Raw genomic sequence first — 14,085 nt, forward strand, 5'->3', positions numbered from 1 at the left:
TAAACTCGAAGGCAGCCCCTCTCCAACCGGCTGGGCCTTCAAGTCACCACGCTGATGACACGAGCCGGTCACAGAAGGACAGATGCCAGGTGACTCCACTCACAGGCGTCTCTGGGGCGTCAGGTTCATGGACAGAAGGCAGAAGAGAGGCTCCCGGGGCGGGAGGAGCAGGGGTTGGTGTCCGAGGCGGACAAGCGTTTCGGTGGGAGGGCGGGAGGGGTGCTGAGACGGTGAAGGGGATGCTTGCTCATCGGCATGAACTGGCATTGAAAATGGTAAGATGGCAGGTCCTACAGGACCTGTATTTGCCACCATCAAAAAGCTGGAAGGTGCCCAACTCCAAACGTCCCCTGCCGACTCCAGAGAAACCTGAGGGCAGAGATGGGGGGTGGCTGCCCTGGCGCTGCTGCCCACGGTCATTCAGCCCCGTGCTCTTCTCAGCCCCATGTGGTGGCTTTCTGGGCCCATCTGGATGGCACCGGGGTGGTGGTGGGGAGAGCTGCGGGGCAGGGGTGTGGGCACACGCGGGGGAGGGGGGCCTCCTCGTGTTCCCCCAGGCTGCCCCTCTCACTGGAGCCAGCACAGGACTACTGAACGCACACATCGGGCACAGGAGCCCCGACGGCCGGGCCCAGTGAGAAGCAGTAGGAGGATAACTCCACGCCTGGGACACAGTGCTCCTGGGCCCGGCTCCCAGGTCCCTGCATCCCCTCGGGCCAGTCCCGCAGCCTCTGAGCCTCAGTTTCCTGGCGGGGAAAGAGAGAGGGTCAGACGAGGTGACCCTGAAGAGGCCCTGGATCAAGGCCAGGCTGAGACATGGCCCATCCAGCACCGACGGGACCATGGACCCGAGCAGCGAAGGCGGGGCTGGCCCAGCACAGGCTCCTTCGAGAAGAACGTGGCGAAAGCCTGACCTGCCCAGATGCACAAGGGCACACAGGGTCCAGAGCCTCCTCCTCTCAGGACGCCTCACTCTCCGCCCTCCAGGGAGAAGGTGCGAGAGTGAGGGCTATGCCCCCCTCAACCTGACAGCAGACTCTGCAGCAGCCCTGGCCCTGCCCCGCCCCTGGGCCCACAGCCCCTCCGTGTCCTCAGCCCAGCCTCCTGCGCTCCTGGGCCCCCAGGCTCCCTCCTTGCACCGTCTCTGCCCCCCTAGCCTGGCCTTGGGTGCGTGCCTGGAACTGCGCTGACCTCATTCCGCAGCACTTTAGGAGGCGCGCCTGGCGCTGGCTTTCCAAGAGCCTCCCCTGCCCATGGCCCCAGATGCTCAGCTCTCCTCGTCTCTGACAGCAAGGAAGCAGCTCGCAGGGCAGAAAAGAGAACTTGGGGGTGGGTGCCCGGGGCCTGGAAGCCGCCGACTCTGTCTCTGGGCCCTTTGCTCCATCAGGCAGCAAGACTTAGATGCTGGAAGCTGGGGAGAAGGACAACCTGGGGTAAAACCCTCGGGACCGGGCCAGGCTGCGTCCCACGCTCAGCCAGCAGATGCTGGTCCATTCCCCACCTGGCTAAAAAGCTTAATTCCTTTTCTTAGAACGCAAGCCTGGCGCCCTGCTCAGAACCAGCCCAGGCAGCCGTTCCGAGGGCCACTGTCAGCCCCCACCAAGCTCAGAGCCAAAGGCCCAGGGGGACAAGGGAGCCGTGTGCACGGGAAGTGCACACAGGGACACATGCAGGCTTGTCTGTGCCCTCGGCCCAGGTTCTCCAAGTCACAGGATGGAAAAACCATCAGGCTTCTGGTCTGGCCTCGTGCAGTGTGTAAAATCCGACTTTGAACCTGTGCAGAGTTTTCAATGTTATTGGGCCACTTGGGTTTCGTAACCGGCTGACTCCGAGCCAGACTGCATCTGCTGCCATAGTGAAAGGGACCATTCTTTGTGTGCGGCGCCCAGCCCAGCCCCCTCCCTACGTCTTCCCGGAAGGCTGGCCCAGCCCCATCTCCAGAAGCCCTGCAGGCTCGGGGCCCACCCTGCGGCCCAGGCAGCCCATGTGACTCCTGACCCATGACCCTGACTCCCAGGGTGGGAACCGTGTGTCAGCAGCCCTGTATTTATGAGCGCGAGGCAGGCCAGGCTGCGAGGCTGTCGCTCAAGTCGCCTGTCCCGACCAGGAGCTCCCAGATCCCCAGCTCCCCTCCCCAGAGCTCCTCAGCTCCCCCACCCCCACCCCCGTCCCCTGTCTGATGACCACTCTGATTTGGGGACCGGGGAGGAGGGCCAGGGCCAGGTTTTCTCCACTGGAAAAGGTGCCCCAAGGAACCCAAGGAGGCTCCGTCTTCGCCCCGTGACCTCCCCTGGATACAGCCCTCTGGTCCACAGGCGCGTCCCTAGATCGCCCCCACGACACCACAGGCCGCACGTCCCAAGGCACCGTTTCTCCATCTTTGTTTTCACTGTAAAACCATCCAGCATCGCATGTGACGCAAGATACGACGCTGCGACCCCACAATTTTCATGCGTTGATATCTTCCAATCCTGACTCTACGAATGTGCCTGTTACCGAGTTTCAAGTGGCATCCCATGTCTTGGGTAATATATTATTGTTTAGAGCCACCTCCGCGAGTGACAGAGTCGGCAGTCGTGACCCTGTTCCATTCAGAGGGGCCCGGGGTCCATGCCCGTCACTGGACACTCAGGCGCAGCCTGCTTCTTCCACGGAATTACTTCCTGGAGATGAATTTCCATCAGGGACGCGAGCTCCCTGCTGCTACCATCATTTCCAGGGCTCACTGATTCCAACGTGCTTTCAGAAGAGCTTTGAACAGCTTACAAGGACCAGAGTGAGCACTTTTTTTTTTTTTTTTTAACTGAAATCTTGCCAGGAATTAAATTAGTTTTTGCTGACTTAGTAGCTTAAAAAAAAAAAAAAAAAAAAAAAGACACTCAAACGGCTGTTTTAATTTACATTTCTTTGAGGATCAGTGAAGTTTTTGTTTCCCTTAAACTCCATGCATTTTTAAAGCAGCCCACGGCTACACCTTCACCCACTTTCTCTAGATTCTGCTTCAAAGCAAAGAATGCAAACGAGGCCCGAGGGGAAAGGGGGAACTGAGATCACGGAAGGGCCTGTGAACCGACTTTCCAGAAAGAGGCACACACGCGAGCTCCCCAACTCCAGGCAACGGAGGTCAGCCTGGCTCAGAGCCGGCACCTCCCGCGAGGAAGACGGTGCGAGCCATGCCCCGCCCTTTCCCGGTGCTGACACCTGCTCCTTCCCCGGGTCCGGCCCGCTCAGGATCACCACGCCAGGTCAGGTTAGGGCTCGAGGTTACCTGTCCGTACTGCAGGCTCACTCTCGCAGCTCTTCTGTACTCCGAGACCCCAGCTGGGGCGCACGCTCTGGGTCCACACCAGGAGTGGTTGGGCTGGCGGCCTTTCCTTTTCTCCAGCTTTACTGAGACACAAGTGACATAGGACATTCTGTAAGGCCGAGGCGGGCAACATCAGGCCTTGATGCACTTGCACATGGCCCGCGATCAGTACCGCCGCTGCTTCTGCAGGAAGCTCCATCTGGAGCCCGTGGGGACGCTGGTGCCTGACTGCAGGCCAGCAGGGGCTTGCGAGAGTGGAAAAAGAGACACTTCCAGCTTAAAAGAGACTTTGACGCCAGCCGAGTCCAAGATGTGGGACTTACTTGGATCCTGATTCAACAAACAAGCTTCCAAAGGATTAGACACTCAAGAGACAAGGAGAAATGCGAGCATTTACTGGATGTTTGAGGACGCTGGGAGAGTACCGTTCATGGTTTGGTGTGATGATGGCATTAGGGTTGTCTGTCTAATCCTCGTCTTTAAGGCATAAGTACTAAATGCTAACGGATGACGTGATCTAAGGTCGGAGGTTTGGCTCAAAATAGCGTAAGAGAGAGGGAAGCGATTGGGCCGGAGATGTAACAAGAGTGGCCAGCGTTGGCCACACTACACATACACGCCTCTTGTCAATCATACCTCAGTTGAGCTTAAAAGAAGAGGGACCATAGGCAAAGCTAGGAATTAGAGCAGATTCATACAGTATATTGTTCACAATACCATTCTTTCTACTGTTGCATTTGCTTTTAAACAAAGTTTTTAAAAAATGAATGATGTATTTGAATACCTTTTAAGAATCTGTGGATGACTAAATTATTTTTCTCTTGTGTTCCGTCAATATGTTGCATATCATCAATTTCACATTATTGAGCCAACCTTGCCTTCCTGGGGTCCCCTGTTCTCCTGATGGGCTTTGTAGAAATTATGTATAATTTGTGAAAAAAGAAAAGACTAGAAAAGAAAACTACCCAAATATGAACGGTAGGTATACCTGGGTGGTGAATTATGGGTGATTTGCTTGTTTGTTTTGGGCAAATATTTGTCAATAAACACATCCTAATTTTAAAAACTATTATGTAAAATAGACGGCACAGTGGTGTCCCACAGACAGTCGTGGGACTGCAGCTTTAATCCTGTTCTCCCTGAATTGTATCCCATTTACTTAAATTCCAGAAACATGATCGGTTGGCCATTAACAGACGCAAGTGGCCATCAACCTGCCATGTTATTTTTTAAAGCTTTGGTCAGTTCTGGATCCGGACAGTTGCCCATAGAGCCAGTATTTTCTGTCTTCATTCTTCTCACTGTTCGCCCTGTGATCTGATTAAGACTTCTTTAGAATTAGAAAAGCAAAGCTACTCAGGAAAATTGATTTCGGCTGGGACCAGGGGCCTGTTAGCTCCCCCACCTCTCACTTCTACCCTCACCCTGCATTTCCAGCCTGCACACGCCAAAAGCAGGCGCACACACCCGAATGCTATTCTGAAAGCTGGAAAGTTAGGTCAGCCCGCGAGCAGCCGCCGTCCCCAGCAGTGCAGTCACGAGTGTCAGGAACAACTGCCATAGGATCACCCGCCTTCTAGAGGCTTCCAGAGAACCCAACTCTCTTCCACCTTCAACAGCCCCACAGCAGTGCCGTCGGGAGGGGCCGGTGGCTTCCTTCCCGAAGGTGTGTTTACTACCCAACCTGGGCGCTGCTCCCCAAAGGCACATCGAAGCCGTCTGACCTCTGTTGTTTCAAAAACGGTGATGCCAAGGGCGAGTCCAGAGCCACCTTCAGCTCTAAAGAGAGCCCGACCTTCCAGGCGGCGGAGATGGGCCTTCACAAGCCACTGCACACACGTAAAATACAGCAGATACTGCCAGGTAAGCAACCCTTTAAAGAAAGGCTTTCGGTGGCCCGAAGGCATGAAAGTTCTCGCTCTAGAAGAGAACAATGGGGCTCTGCTCCCTGTCGCGGCTCTGTGTGTGACCCCAAACTGTCCAGAGTCCACTCCTCTGCGTGTGACCCCAACTGTCCAGAGTCCACTCCTCTGCGTGTGACCCCAACTGTCCAGAGTCCACTCCTCTGCATGCGACCCCAAACTGTCCAGAGTCCACTCCTCTGCGTGTGACCCCAAACTGTCCAGAGTCCACTCCTCTGCGTGTGACCCCAAACTGTCCAGAGTCCACTCCTCCAGCCACAGAGGCAGGATGCTGGGGACCTGGGTGGCCAGCGTGCCGCGGGGAGCGGGGAGTGAACCAAGGGAAACTGGGGGAGAAGGCACGCGGCCCAGACCACACCGGACCACTGCACAGGTTATTAGGGGTCACGTCATGACAGAGGCTGCCTCTAAACCAGGTCATGTTTCTGAGGAAATTCAAGTGTCCTCTGAAGAAGCTGGTGAATTTTAAGATACAGCAAATAAATACTTTTGGATCCACTTCAGAGCAGAAGCAATGGATTCTCCCACCGTCTGTGGAGCTCAGAAGAGTTTTGGCCGTCGCCTGCTCTCCTCCTTCTGTCGGCACCAGACTGTTCACTTGGACAAAACTGATGTGTCTTCCTAATGGATCCAAGTCATGCGTTGATCTCCGCCAAGGCACCCACGCCTGTCACGGGGGATGGGCACCGGATCCACACGTGTCACTGGGAGATGGACACTGAGGCACCCCTTGCCCAGGGCACCTTAACCTGCAAGAGCAGGTCAGAGACTGTGCTCCGCGGAGGAGAGTCTTGAGAAAGCTCAGGCAAACGATCTGGGGAAATCACTGTTTCTCAGAGTCATGAAGCATGAAAAATCAGTTTAAAATGTATTTGTTGCTGCAAGTGTTTTTCAAATTGTATCTGTGACAGCTGTGGACAGCCCACGAAACCCGTGGTTGTGAAAACACGTTCAGGAAACACCAGCCTCCAGCAAATAGCTACTTAAGAACCATTTCTCAATTAAATGACATAAGAAACTCCAGAATTTAGGGTCAATACGCCATTTTCTCAACTGACAGGTTAGTAGGTTTTATTATTTCTGCATATATAATGGATTCCAATAACTGTCTCACAGATAAAAGTTGGAAAAACCGTGTGACAGAAGCTGTTATCTGCCTCACAACATCCCTTCTCTCCTGCTTTAGTTGCAAGCCCCAAGTTCTCGTGGGCAGGACAACAGGCCCACCTGACAGGTGCCCTGCCTCCCCGACGGGTGTCACCACATAACTCGTACTGCCAAGGAGGCAGTGCTGCTGGAGTTCCGGGCAGATCTCTTAAAGAGAAAATTCAGTTGGAGAGGGAGCCATTTTGCCCATCCATGGCTTTTTTCCTGCTGGAATATAGATGCGATGGCAGGAGCCCCACTGATTATTCTGGACCATGAGGTTTCCCTGAAAACAGAAGCAATGCACGGAGGACATGGAAGCAGAAAGACAGAGGGTCCCTGCTGACACTGTGAAGCGGCTGCATCAGCCCAGGAGTGCTTGTCTGTGCACCTGCCTTACTCCAGAGTAACTCCTGTGAGTTTAAGTCACTGCCATCTGAGCTTGTCCTCCACGTGGAATGGAACCAAATCTTAGCCAAAGGAAAGCCAGGAACCACTTGGGAGAGTTAACTGCTATTTCCAGTGCGGGAGTTTATTGGCCAAAGGTCCACCTTCCCAGCTGCTGCTCCTGGAGAAACATGACAGCCAGCGGCCAAATTCCCTTTCCGCCTGGGAGTGCCCCTCACCCCAGAAGCCCAGCCGGGGCCCTCGGTCCTTCCTGCAGGTGGCAGCGATGCTTTCCTCGCCAGATCCCTTACAGACGCACACAGCTTGACTTTCCAGAGTGCCACTGTCGCCTGGAACTTAGGCTCCTCGCCTCCCTATGGCTGGAGCCTCTGGCCACATGGTTTCCAGGTCACTGCCACCCCCTTCTCTCCAACTGCCAGGACATGGGCCTCCAGGACGAGGAGTTCTGTTTGAGTCAGTAAACTGATGTAAGAAGGAGAGCAGAGGTGTCTTGATTGGGATGTGTCTGCTTGGACACCTTTTCCAGCTGCGTGACCCAAACTCAAGAGTTCCCCTTTAAACCCTCTCCACGCGAGGCCCGCTGAAGAAACAAAAAGCTGTTCAAAGCCAAAACGCTTGATTCTTCTTTAGCTCAGAGACAGTGCCATCCAAAGGAAAATCGATGACAAGGTTTGCTTTCCCCTTTGAAGCCTGCGTTTTCACTCCCAGTTTTGGCTGTCCCTGCGGCATATGGGCCAGGATTCGGATCAGAGCGAAGCTGTGACTTATGCCGAAGCTGAGACCTACACGGCGGGTGAGACCTACACCGCAGCTGTGGCAATGCCAGATCCCTACCCCACTGCACCAGGCCGGGGACGAAACCTCTGTCCAGGCCTCCAGAGACACCGCCAATCCCACTGTGCACAGCGGGAACTCCTAAGCTTGGTCTCACACGGAATGGTAAATGGAATTTAAGATCCGAATTTTGTGAAAACTGTCTTGGTCCTTCTGATCGGCTGGAACAAAATGCCATAGACTGAGAGGCTTATAAGCATTTATTCCTCACAGTTCTGGAGGCTGGAAGGCCAAGTGCAGGGTGCCAGCATGGTCAGGCTCATGCAAGGGGCTTGTCTGAGACTCAGACAGACAGCTTCTCGCCGGGGCCCCAGGCGAGGTCTCTTGCATCAGAGCACTAACCCCTTTGACGAGGGCCCCACCCTCGGGCCTAATCACCTCCCAGGGGCCTGGCTTCCTACCACCATCCCACTGGGAATTAGGGTTTTGACACAGGAACTTTGTGTGACATAAACATTCAGACCCAAGCAAAAATATTTTGGTCTATTTAGTTATTGACTTGAGTCCCTAGATAAGGATGGACAGATGGACAGGTATAGATAAATAGGTAACGGGTGACAGACAGTAGATATTAGATGGCAGATAGATGACAGATGATGGACAGATAGAGACAGTGAGACAGACAGGAGACACAGAGAGACGACTGCTGGAATCACAGTGGCTCGGAGAAAACTCTAGTTCAAGTTCCCTCCTTTACTGATGAGGGAACTAAAACCCAGAGGAAGTGAGCCCGGGTTTCCTGTAAGCCCTGGAAGGCAAGGCTTCCGGCCCCCAGCTCCGAGCCCTTGTGGTCGCTGTGCCCCCCCCCCCCCCAGGGGCATCAGGTCACGGGCTAAGTGGCGCTGCGGGAGGAAGCGCCCTGACCCCCACGCCGCAGGCAAGGAAGCGCCACTGCACCCTCCCACCTCGCAGTCCGCAGGATCCACTGGCTCAGCCAGGCAGGGCACCACCCCTGGGCGAGGGCACCTCGCACATTCGGAAGGACGCCTGCTTCTCACGCCCGCAGGGACGGTCCCTGTGCTTTGCTGTGTGTTACAGGGCGGGGGTGGGGCGAAGGAAGAGTCACCCGCAAACCTCTCTCATGAGGACACAGAACTTACCTCTGATGGAGGCTTGGGAACCGCACCCCAAGTCACAAGGAGCTCCTGGCAGCTCTAATTCTGGCTCCGTATCGGCAAATCTGGGAACGGAAGGGTCGAGACATTGGCATCGTAAACACTTCAGCGCTGGCACCCAGAAAACTCAATTCTGGACACGCCGTGTCGTCGGCTCGGTGCTCCTTGGTGACGTGAGGCCTGGCAGGCACCCGTCCTCTCCTTATCAGCCCCCGTGGCCGTCTGAGGATGTTACCCCACCTCACAGGTGATAAAACTGAGGCTCACAGGATTAAAGCCCCTGGACCAAGTGCATCAGTCAGACTGAGCCAGCCGGTCCAGCAGTAAAGGTCCACCCTAAAACCCCAGTGTCCTAACACAAGAGGGCTGGCCCCCGGGTGTGCCTGGCGGGGCTGCGGCGGGCCCTGCTCCACGCAGTCCTCACACTGGGAGCACACGCCCTTCTCAGTCACGATGGCGTGAAGAGACCAGCCACCAATATGCCTCTGCCCACCCCGGCCACGGTCACTTCCACTGACCGCCTGCTGGCCACATGGCCCTACCCTACCGGCCCCACAGGGGAGGCAGGTGTCTGAGCGTGGGACAGGAGTCAGGCAGAACCCATGCTGTCCACACCCCTGCCCTGGTCCTACAATTGGTTCAGGACATGTGCAAATGCCACCTTGCAACAGAAGCCAAGGCATTCAGACCCCCAGCCTGACTCAGAGGCGGCAACCCTGGGTGGTAAAGGCCTTTCCTTTGGAGATGGAATTCAGAAGGAACTGGGGATGGAATTCAGAAGGAACCCGGGATGGAATTCAGAGGGAACCGGGGAGAAGAATTCAGAGGGAACCGGGGAGAAGAATTCAGAGGGAACCGGGGAGAAGAATTCAGAGAGAACCGGGGATGGAATTCAGAGGGAACCGGGGAGAAGAATTCAGAGAGAACCGGGGATGGAACTCAGAGGGAACCGGGGATGAAATTCAGAGGGAACCGGGGATGGAACTCAGAGGGAACCGGGGATGAAATTCAGAGGGAACCGGGGATGGAACTCAGAGGGAACCAGGGATGGAATTCAGAAGGAACCGGGGATGGAATTCAGAAGGAACTGGGGATGGAATTGGAAGAACTGACTGACATTTCTGGAATAAGACCCCTCCCTTTCCTTTCAGTTTGATTTAGTGACTGATTTGATTTAGGTTCCTAGCAGGATCCTCCACAAAGCACAGGAGGTTGGAAGAGAATGGATGCAGAGAGCAGATCTTAAGGGTTCCATCACAAAAAAGAAAAAGAAAAAAGAATCAATTCTGTGAGGTGATGACTGTTACTTATCTTGATCTTGATAACCATTCCACAAGGCACATGCGTGCCAAGCCATCACGCTGGACACTTTAAAATTATCATTACATTTATCAATTATGCCGCAATAAAGTGAAAAAAGGAACTGATGCAAAACTATGCCGCATTCTGGCAATGGCACATTCATTCCACCGCATAAAAACGAGAATCATTCATCACGGAAGTGGTGCGTTCTAATAGCATCTTGTTCCTTGTGTTTAGTAATGTTTGATCATATTTATAACAGATTTATGTTGTTTTCATCAGCTGTACATGAGGGCAATAGTTGTAATGATGACTCAACCTAGGAAATAGTCCAAACTCCGAAAGTCTCTTGGTCCTAGGAATTAGAGAAATTTAAAAACTTCAGTTCACATGCATTGCTCACGAAAAAGGTAATCAATGAGATTGTCAAGCATACAAATTATTTCAGGCACAGCATGGATGAACCAGAAAACATTATGCCAAGTGAAGGAAGCCAGTCACGAAGGAGCACGGACTGTGTGATTCCATTTTTTGTGGAGTGTCCAGAACAGTCAACGCCACAGAGACAGAAGGTAAGTCCATGAGTGCCTAGAGCAGGGATGGGGGTCGGGGGGGGGGGGGGACTGGGGGTGACAGCTAAGAGGCTCAAGACTTCTTTGAAAAGAAAATTTCTAAAACTAAGAGCCACTGACTTGTGCACTTGAAATGGCAGGAACTTAACAACTTATGACATATCTCAATAAAGCTGTAAAATACATATAAATATATTTTAAAAAAACACTATGATAGAGTTCCAAGGACAAAGTGGCATGCACTCTATGCTCAAAGAGTAAAGGAAAAAAAGAAAATTTTCAGATGTCAAAGCAGAGACTGTCCAACTAACGGCCCACGACAAGTGCTCGGAGTCCACAGACACCGGCTCTAAAGCCACGCGGAGGTTTCATCCCCACCGGCCACTACCTGGAGTCCAGAGGCCGATCTACCATGAAGCTAGTCAGTCCTTCAGCAGTTCCGGCCACCACCAAGGCCAAAAATGGCCCTTCTGGTCACATATTTTAGTAAAATTTATGGTAAACAAACAAAAAGTCAGCCCTTCTAGCCATATGGGGTAGTATTTTCATTTCTACCACTCTTTCATCTATTTCCCCTTGTGTGACCTGCCACTGGAAGGGCCACAGGCGTTTCTGAGGTGCCACTGATGGACCAGGACAAACCGAGTGTTACTTTAACAGGATGTCCAGACCGCGGTCCTTCCATAGGTACCAGCAGGGCCCAGCAAGCCCCCCGGTGTAGGAACGACCCCTAGAAATACTCGCTGCTGACAGCCAGAAGTCACGGCGCGGTGCTGACTTGCTGTGGTGCCGCGTCGTCCATGTTTGAAGGGCGGAGAAGAAATGAGGTTTGAAACGTACAAACCAGAGGCCAGTCCGTGGGAAAATCACCCTCAGCTTTCTTGGACGGTGTCCTGCCCGTGTAATAAAAGTTAGACTGGTCTACACTTGTTTTTTTTCAACTCTCTACATCAGGAAAAGGTGAGCTGTCAGTTAAATGTGTGAAATGTCAACTGTCTTTCCAAGTTTCTTTGGGACTCGAACTGTGCGCACGCCACTGAGTTCCCTGGGTCTGAAGCACGAACGCTCCTGTTAGTGTCAGATGGGCCCCCAACGCCCTGGAGCCAAGAGGCAGGACAGGTGCCCAGCAGGGGCCACAGGGCCGAGGGGTACATGCTCCGGCACTGGCGCTTCTCGCCGTGGACTCTGTGGAGCAGTAAGCCTCCCTTCCGGTCCTGCTCTGAGCTCAGCTCCCCTCAGGGAGAGGGGACCCTCAGGCACAGGATCCCCGCGCCCCTCCTCACTGGGGCACGAGGACTCGTCAGCTCAAGTCCTGGACTGCTTCTCCCCACCGGGAGCCCATCACGGCCCTGGGCAAACTGCCCAAGACCTGGAGACGCAGGGAGGCCCCGCGACCCCACCTGACTCCAGGGCAAGCAGGCTGACAATCCCCTGCGGATTTCATCAGCCACGGCCCCCGGGGCACCTGCCGACCTACCGTAGTCTCACCCCAGCGCGGGGCAGCACAGCCCCAGGCACCCGACACACAGCTATCAATTTGGGAAAGGCTTTCCTCGGTTTCCCAGGAAAGCCACCAGAAGCAGCAGCCTCCTACCTGCCAGGGACAGCAGTGCAGCTTCGATCCGACCCTGAGCCAGCTCCCCTGCAGGGACCATGCTGACTTGCCTGTCCCAAGGACCTCGCACTGGCCCATCTCCTGGGTGCTCCTGTTCATCCCAAGCCCAGTGAGAAGAAACGGGACATCAGACGCCCAGGTGTGTGCCAGAGCTGAATGCTGCCCCACAGGGACCGAGCAGCCTAGTCCCTCGGCACAATGGCTGTGCCTGGTGGTCTGGGTGTGACAAGCATTTCTCTTGAGCAGAGCCAGAGGCCAGAGAGCATGGGCACCCCTGCTGCCACCCATGAGCCATGGCCCTTGACCTTGATGGGACTCTGCGTTTGGGGACCAATACGGACTCCTTGTGACCCCCATTACCTGCCGGCTGTGAGAGGAGGCCAGGGCACATGACTCAGGCCACACACAAGAAGCTCGTCCACTTGGGGCCTCAAGGGGTCTGATAGGGCCAGAAGTGTCTCTGGCAGATCAGGAAGTGTCTCTGCAGGACAGGTGCCTGCAGAGGCCCAGGAAACCACAGCTGAGGCCCAGTGACCATCACGGAGGCCAGCGGGAGGCCACGGCCTCTCTACAAGGAGGACCACCAAGAAACAGGAGCTGGCGGATCAAAGACTGAGATGGCTAAGAGAGAGAGTTCTAACCAGCAGAGGCCCCAGGTGAGCGGGGGGACCACAGGACATCAGGATAAAGAAAGGCTGAGGGAGTCCGACTTCAGACTCCACAGCCTTGCGAAAACGAGAGCTACAGTAACGCTTTTTCCTTCTTTTCTCTACTACATCCGTGTGAGTCTGCCTCCTCCCACCCTTCCCATTGTATGCAAGATGAGTGTTATAATTCGGCCTATGGGTTATGAGATACCGAGAGAGCAACGCCACTGAGCTAGAATAGAACACAGAGACTACGAGATGAATATGAGAAAAGAATACAGCGGAAGAAAATTACTTCTCATTTTTCTGGCTTTATCAACATGTAACACGACATGGTCTAAGTTCGGGGTGCGTGATGGTTATCTGATGCCCCTCTTACCCCAAAGCGGTGTCAGCCAACACCGGCATCACAGAACCCACTTCTCCTCTGTGCTGAGAACCTTACCATCTTCTGTCCCAGCAGCTCAGGTAAGTAGGAGCATCACCAACCCCAACCGCTACGTGCCGGATGTTAAGTTCCCAGCACGCACTCGTCTTCTAACGGGACACGCTTCGGGGCTTCACTGCCGAGTGTGACGTCAGCTGGCGAGTGTTTTGTTGAGGAGTTTGCACCTACGCTCGTCAGGGATATTGGCCTGTAGTGTTCTTTTCTTACAGTGTCCCTGTCTGGTTCTGCGATCAGAGTAACGCTGGCCTCATAACAGGAGTTTCCTCATAACATGAGTCTTCCATCCATTAATTTTTTTGGAAGAGTCTGAGGATTATTAATTTTCATTGTATGTTGGGGAGAATTCACCAGTGAAGCCGTCTGGTCCCGGACTTTTATTTGTTGGGAGGTTTTGATCACTATTCAATCTCCTTACGATGCATTGGTCTGCTCCTATTTTCTATTTTATGATTCAGTCTTAGCAGGCTGTATGTTTTAGGAATTTATCCAATTTTCCTAGGTTGTCCAATTTGTTGGCACATAATTACTCATCACAGTCTCTTATGATCCTTTGTATCTGTATGATATCAGTTGTAATGTCTCCTTTTTTCATTTCAAATTTTATATACTTGAGTCCTCTTGGTAAATTTAGCTAAAGGTTTGTCTATTTTCTGTATCTTTTTAAAAATAGCTCTTAGTTTCATTGATCTTTTCTATTGTCTTTTCAGTCTCTGTTTCAATTATTTCCTCTCTGATCTCTGTTATTTTCTTCCCTCTGCTATCACTGGGC

The 14,085-nt window shown here is 53.6% G+C and overlaps 1 long non-coding RNA gene across 7 annotated transcripts in view; it reads right to left on the bottom strand.

The window, feature by feature from the left end:
- LOC106504293 (uncharacterized) overlaps nucleotides 1-14,085 on the bottom strand; it is a 93,364-nt gene that overhangs the window by 42,653 nt on the left and 36,626 nt on the right. For 6 of the 7 annotated variants that reach the window (XR_014809436.1, XR_014809432.1, XR_014809433.1 and 3 more), the window contains 2 exons: nucleotides 8,718-8,797; nucleotides 3,269-3,390 (listed from right to left, as the gene is read on the bottom strand). This is a non-coding gene — a long non-coding RNA (uncharacterized LOC106504293). Of the gene's footprint in view, nucleotides 1-3,268; nucleotides 3,391-8,717; nucleotides 8,798-10,353; nucleotides 10,390-14,085 lie in introns of all 7 variants that reach the window. The other variant, XR_014809434.1, reaches the window with a different exon arrangement.

Source organism: Sus scrofa, chromosome 7 (assembly GCF_054392235.1).
Source record: "Sus scrofa isolate SSC_HxYL_T2T_F1_AM1 chromosome 7, Sscrofa_HxYL_maternal_Yorkshire_Landrace_v2.0, whole genome shotgun sequence".
NCBI classification, from domain to species: domain Eukaryota; kingdom Metazoa; phylum Chordata; class Mammalia; order Artiodactyla; family Suidae; genus Sus; species Sus scrofa.